This window comes from Gossypium hirsutum, chromosome A01 (assembly GCF_007990345.1).
Source record: "Gossypium hirsutum isolate 1008001.06 chromosome A01, Gossypium_hirsutum_v2.1, whole genome shotgun sequence".
Classification (NCBI taxonomy): Eukaryota; Viridiplantae; Streptophyta; class Magnoliopsida; order Malvales; family Malvaceae; genus Gossypium; species Gossypium hirsutum.
In genome coordinates this window covers 74,170,759-74,178,224 of record NC_053424.1, presented here as the reverse complement: position 1 = coordinate 74,178,224, position 7,466 = coordinate 74,170,759, and the positions used below count along the sequence as shown (strand labels likewise).

Sequence of the window (7,466 nt, the reverse complement as noted above, 5' to 3'; positions counted from 1 at the left end):
TACGTGATTGAAATGCACCTAAACTAGCTGAGCAATCTGAACCAGATGACGACTAGTGGATACATAATTGAAATGTGAATGCTCAATTTAGATCCTAACCCGATTAAATTGTAGTTGCATAACAACTCTAACCAAGCTCTGTTATCTGCATAGTTGTTAGATTTGTGTGATTAAACTGTGTCAAACCTATCACGTCCCTGTTACCTCGCTCGAATGCTAAGAAACAGTTAGTAAATAAGGATCAGTACAATGCATATTTACTAATTAAAAGATTCCGAAAGGACCTAATGTAGTTTCTAAACTCATGAAAGATCGAGTTACCACGGAATGTTCTTCTAAATGTTATTAAGCATGTTGATAATAAATTGAGTTTAATTAAAGTAATTGTCCTAGTTTATTTATGTTATAATTGTTGCAAATTGTGTTTAATTTTGCAAAAATCTATTTCATTCATACAATTTGCATATTTAGGATAACTTGTATTGGGGATCATTACATTTAGTTTAATATATTTAATTTTAATCATCACTTCTCAATCATATTGTGTTTTTATTTACCAAGTTGTTAATATAATTTTACAATTAAGTGATTTAACACAAATACAATCCCTGTGGAGACGATAACTCAATACTTACTTATTACTTGATAACGACTGTGTACACTTGCACAAACCTGCGCGTTACTAGTTTTTGGCGCCGTTGTCGGGGATTGTTAACTGTTGCCATAGTCTTTTTTTTGTGAAATTATTTACTTCCAATTTGGTTTATTTCTAACATTGCTAACTTATTCTTTTTAATTTTGTGATTTTCTTTTTAAGTGTTTATGAGCATAGATCAGATTATTGATTTACTCCCTATAGACCCTGAAATTGAGTGAACTTTTAGACAAAGAAGACGTGAACGAACAGTTCAAAGACAAGTCGAGATGGACCTTGGAAATCAGAATCAAGACCAAGGTAATGAAGCCGATCGTGTACGAAATCCCATTCTCATTGCCGATGATAGAGATCGATGCATCAGACAATATGTTGTGCCACTTTTTAGTGACTTAAATCAAAGAATTAGAAGGCCAGATATTGAGGCAACCCCAATTTGAATTGAAACCAGTGATGTTTCAAATACTCCAAACGGTGGGCCAATTCAGTGGTATGCCCACGGAAGATGCACATCTCCACCTTTGATTATTTATGGAGGTGAATGATTCATTCAAGATAGTCGGTGTGACTGAAGACGCATTGAGGTTGAAGTTGTTTTCGTACTCGTTGCGAGATCGAGCACGAACATGGCTCAATTCATTACCACAAAGTTCCATATCTACATGGAAAGAATTAGAAGAGAGATTTTTGGTTAAGTAATTCTTGCCTAGCAAAAGCTCTAAATTGAGGAACAAGATCACAACTTTCCAACAATTGGATGATGAGTCTTTGTATGAGGCTTGGGAGTGATTCAATGAGTTACTTCGTAAGTGTCCTTATCATGGGATTCCTCATTGTATCCAATTGGAGACATTCTATAATGGTCTCAATGCACATACAAGATTGATGGTAGATGCTTCTACGAATGGTGCAATTTTGTTTAATTCTTATAATGAGGCTTATGAGATCATCGAGAGGATCGCTAGTAATAGTGCTAATTCTGGAACCCATTGATGTCAAAGATATGTTCGTTGAGAAGAATCAACCAGCTGTTGAAATTTCTACACCAAAAGAGTCAGAATCTACAAAGACTGACAAGGAAAATCCTAACTTAGTGAATTTAGATACTTTAACATCTTCTTTGGATGCAGATTTACCTACTCAGAAGAGTTGTCTGATTCAACCAAAAGTTCCATCACCTCCATATCCGTAAAGATTGCAGCAACACAAGCAAAAACAAGAGGTGCAATTCAAGAAGTTTTTGGATGTTCTAAAGCAGTTACACATCAATATTCCATTGGTGGAGGCTTTAGAACAAATGCCAAATTAGGTGAAGTTTATGAAGGATTTACTGTCCAAGAAGAAATGACTGAGTGAGTATGAGACTATTGCCTTGACAAAGAAGTGCAGTGCATTCTTGCAAAACAAACTGCCACCAAAATTGAAAGACCTAGGAAGCTTTACTATATCTTGTAACATTGATGAATCTTACTGTGGTAAAGCTGTATGTGATTTAGGAGCGAGTATCAACTTGATGCCCAAGTCTATTTTCAAAATGCTTGAGATTGGTAAAGTAAGACCTACTACTATGACGCTTCAGCTAGCGGATTTATTTTTTCGAGGGAAAAATCGAGGATGTTTTGGTAAGAGTCGATAAATTTATTTTTCCTGTTGATTTCATTGTCTTAGATTTTGAAGCAGATAAGGAAGTGCCGATCATCCTTGGGAGACCTTTCTTAGCTATGGGAAGAATGTTAATTGATGTGCAGAAAGGTGAACTCACCATGCGAGTTCAAGACGATCAGGTAACCTTTAACATTCTTAAAGCAATTAAATTTTTCATCCGACAGAAAAGTGTTCAGTTATGGAAGAGATAGAAACCTTGGTTTCTATGGAAAGAAATTTTCGTTGGAGAAAGCCTTAGATTTTGACCCTTTGGAGGATGAAGAAGGTGAAGAAAACATGGCTTTGATGGAAGCCAATCCGAGAAATTTTATTCAATCCACACGGTTTGAACCGTTGGAGTTAGAAGTCAGAGAATTTGTGCAACCCAAGTTGTCAATTGACGAACCACCTAAACTTAAACTAAAGGTACTTCTTTCCTATTTGAAATACATTTGTTTAGGTGACTGTTCCACTTTGCCTGTGATTATTTTAGCAGAACTGACGAAAGATCAAGAGGAGCAACAAATTGCTGTTCTAAAGAAATTTAAGAAAGCAATTGGTTGGACCATAACTGATATTTGAGGTATAAGCCCTTCTTTTTGCATGCATAAAATTATTTTAGAAGAAGGTGAAAAAGCACAAATTGATGGGCAAATGAGGTTCAATCCTATTATGAAAGAAGTTGTGAGAAAAGATGTGTTCAAATGGTTAGATGCAGGAATCATCTATCCTATTTCAGATAGTTCGTGGGTAAGTTCGGTACAGTGTGTACTGAAGAAAGGTGGAATCACGATTGTTGAAAATGGGCATAATGAGTTGATTCCAACGAGAACTGTTACTGGTTGGAGAATTTGTATTGATTACAGGAAGTTGAATAAAGCCACTCGGAAGGACCAATTTCCATTACCTTTCATGGATTAGATGTTAGATCGACTGGCAGGTAATGAATTCTATTATTTTTTAGATGGCTATTCGGGATATAACCAAACAGTTGTAGCTTTGGAGGACTAACATAAAACTACCTTTACTTGTCCATATGGTACATTTACTTTGAGGCGAATGCCTTTTGGTTTAAGCAATGCACCTGCAACATTTCAATGATGCATGATGGCAATATTCACTGATATGGTTGAAAATTTTGTTGAGGTTTTCATGGATGATTTTTTTTGTTTTTGGTAACACTTGGCTAAGGTACTAAAGAGATGTGAAGAGACGAATCTTGTCCTTAACTGGGAAAATTGTCATTTTATGGTTAAGGAAGGGATTGTCTTAGGGCATAAAATCTCAAAGAGAGGAATTGAAGTCAATAAAGCAAAAGTGGACATAATTGAACGATTACCGACCCCAATTAATGTGAAAGAAGTTAGAAGTTTACTAAATCCATGTTGGTTTTTACCAAAGGTTTATCAAAGATTTCTAAAAAATTTCTAAACCGTTGTGTTTGTTGTTAGAGAAAGATACAGTGTTTGATTTCAACAAAGGATATTTGGAAGCTTTTGAATATCTAAAAAAATGGTTAATCTCAGCCCCAATAATCATTACACCTGATTGGAGCTCACCTTTTGAGTTGATGTGCAATGCAAGTGATTATGCCATTGGAGCTATGATGGGTCAAAAAAGAAACAAAGTGTTTCACCCTATTTAATATGCAGTAGAACTTTGACGGGAGCCCAACTCAATTATACAGTAATTGAAAAGGAGCTATTTGCTATTGTTTTTGCTTTTGACAAATTCTGGTCGTATCTTATAGGTACCAAAGTTACAGTATTTACTGACCATGCGACCATTAAATACTTGCTCAGGAAGAAAGATGCGAAATTGAGGCTAATTCGTTGGATACTTTTACTCCAAGAATTTGACCTTGATATCCAAGATAGAAAAGGTGTCGAAAATCAAATAGCTAATCATCTGTCGAGGTTGGAGCAATATGAGATAACTCAATCATGTGTGCCTATCAACGAGAATTTCCCAGATGAACACTTATTTGATGTAAGTCGAATTCATGAAACACCTTGGTTTGCTAATTTTTCCAATTATCTTGCATGTGGAATAATTCCTTGAGAAATGACATACCAACAAAGGAAAAAATTCCTTCATGATAGTCGGTATTATTTTTGAGAGGATCTGTTTTTGTTTAAATAATGTGCAGATAATATAATCTGATAGTGTGTAGCTGAAAGTGAGATTGCTGATATCTTGTATCATTACCATTCATCTCCAAGTGGGGGACACTTTGGTGGTTCACGTACTGCCGCAAAGATTTTGCAAGCAGGTTTCTTTTGGCCTACACTATTTAAAGATGCTTATGCTTATGTGAAGAATTGTGATAAATGCCAAAGGATCGAAAATATATCAAAGAGGAATGAAATGCCCTTGACAAACATTTTGGATATTGAATTATTCGAAGTATGGGGCATTGAGTTCTTAGGCCTGTTTCCTTCTTCGTATGGGAACAAATACATCTTAGTTGCTGTGGACTATGTATCCAAGTGGGTTGAAGCTGAAGTATACCCTACAAATGATGCTAAGGTAGTCATGCGATTCCTACATAAGCATGTGTTTACACGATTTGGGACACCAAGAGCAATTATTAGTGATGAAGGTTCTCACTTTTTGAACAATTGGCCAAAGTGGTTGCTTGACAAATATGATATGAAACACATGATTGCTACTGCCTATCACCCCCAGTCTAATGGGCAAGTTGAAGGAGTGAACCGTAAAATCAAAGGTATCCGTGAAAGTGTAGTACGCCCTAGCAAAAAATATTGTTCTTAAAGGCTCGATGATGCATTATGGGCCTAACAAACAACATTTAAGACACCATTAGGAATGACTGTTAGTCTTTGGAAAGGCATGTCATTTGCCATTAGAGTTGGAGAATAAAGCTCACTGGGCTTTGAAGCAGTTGAACTTTGATCTTAAGCAAGCCGGTGTGAGAAGGATGTTACAACTTGATGAGTTGGAAGAGCTGAGGTTGTTTTCCTATGAGTACGCCAAAATGTGTAAAGAAAGATCAAAGAGATGACATGATAGTCTTATACAACCTCACGAGTTTAAAGAAGGTTAGAAGGTTTTGCTGTTTAATTCAAGGCTGAAGTTATTTCCTGGGAAGCTTAAATCCAAATAGAAAGGACCCTATACCATCTACCGAATTTATCCATATGGAGCTACTGAATTATACATCAATTACAGAGGTACGTTTAAAGTTAATGGTCAATGTTTCAAACACTACTGGGACAGTGAAGTTGAGCGAGTTGAATCCTCGTTCAAATTAACTGTAACGCCCCCATGCCCAAGACCATCACCGGAGTCGAGCTTGAGGGGTTACCGAACATAATTTATCAATTTAAGAACTTCAAATCATTTGTTTCTACATTCACAGCTTTCTAGCTACTCGCGTCACAGTTACAAGAAAAATCATATCTCGAGTTACAAAACTCGAAATCAAGATCCATAAATTTTCCCTGAATCTAGACTCATATATCTATTTACTAATTTTTTTATAGAATTTTTTTATTAGGCCAATTAGTACAGTTTATTAATTAAAGTATCCCCTATTTCAGGGTTCGACTGCTCTGACCTCTGTGTATTACGAATCATATAGATCTCTATAAAAAATTTAAATGACTATGAGGTTTGTTTCTATTAAAACTAGACTCAATAAGGAATTTGTACATATAAATAAAAACTTCTAATTATTTTAGTAAAATTTATTATGAATTTTTAAAGTCAGAACAGGGGATCCCGAAATCACTCTGGCCCTGTTTCGCAAAAGTTTAAATATCTCATAAAATATAATTTATATTCCTGTTTTGTTCAATCCATATGAAAATAGACTCATTAAGCTTCAATTTCCTAACTTACTCATCATTTATTTCTATTTATACTTTTTTAGTGATTTTTCAAATTCATGTCATTGCTGCAGAAATATTCTGTTTTAAGGCAAGTTTCATCTTTCCATGAATTTTTATGAACTAGATAACCTGTTAAACTTCCATGATATCAAACATGATCTAAATTAGCCATCACCATGACTTATCAATATCAAACATTTTCTCAACCAAACATGGCCATATCATAAAATTATTTACACAAAATAGGTATACTGCTATACATGCCATACTTAAGTAGTTGTACAAGCCATTTACCAAGATAAAAGTCCTTTGGATAGTGTGATCGAACTTTCGGCCTGTCCCGATTCCTGAGCCGGCTTGTTCAAAACTACAGTGAATGAAAAGGAAGGAGTAAGCATAAATGCTTAGTAAGTTCATATGTAAATAACAAGTAACATAACAATACAAATATACCAAACAACTTTAGCATGGTACCACCAAAACATATATCACATCTTTAAACATCATTCATCATCTTACCACCTTATCGTTGTTGTATCTATTTTCAACCTGAGGGTTAAGAACATACCTGTCCAAAGTGTCCATTTCACAACACTTACCCAAAACGTCACTTATATCTTAAGTGCTCTTCCATTAAACTAGAAATTTCACCCGTTGAACACATCGAAATATAACTCAGATACATGGATAATTTGCACATAAGTGCCACATATGTAATCAAGAAATCATGTAACCCGCCCCTAAGTGAACTCGGACTCAACTCAACGAGCTCGGGCGTTCGCATCCATAAATGAACTCGGACTCAACTCAACGAGTTCGGATGCCTAGTTACATCTCATGAATTTGGACTCAACTCAATGAGTTCGGATGCCTAGTTACATCTCACGAACTCGGACTCAACTCAACGAGTTCGGACATTTGCATCCATAAGTGAACTCGGACTCAACTCAACGAGTTTGGATGCTCAACCATCCTAGTGACATGTCACTTGTATCCTAATCTATTCCTAAGGTTCAAACGAGCTTTTTCCCTCGATCTCACATTTGCCGTCTTCCATGGAATATCGGAACCGATACTCGGTAGCAATTCATATTTATCAAGTAGTAAACATAATTTGCATATTACTCAACATTAACCACAAAGCATAATATTTGACGATTAAAAATCAGCATATCATATAATTAACATTAATAACTTAAAAATAACGTTTATGCTACATTATTTACACATGAACTTACCTTGGTACCAAAATATAAAGATTTTGCAATTTAGTCCACAATCTTTTCTTTTCCTCGATCACGACTTAAATCTCA

The 7,466-nt window shown here is 35.4% G+C and overlaps 1 non-coding gene across 1 annotated transcript; it reads right to left on the bottom strand.

Annotated features, from left to right (window-relative positions):
* Window positions 1-1,375: 1,375 nt before the first annotated feature.
* Window positions 1,376-1,482, bottom strand: LOC121207933 (small nucleolar RNA R71). Its single transcript, XR_005903024.1, has one exon. It is a non-coding gene; the product is annotated as a small nucleolar RNA R71 (small nucleolar RNA).
* Window positions 1,483-7,466: the final 5,984 nt, after the last annotated feature.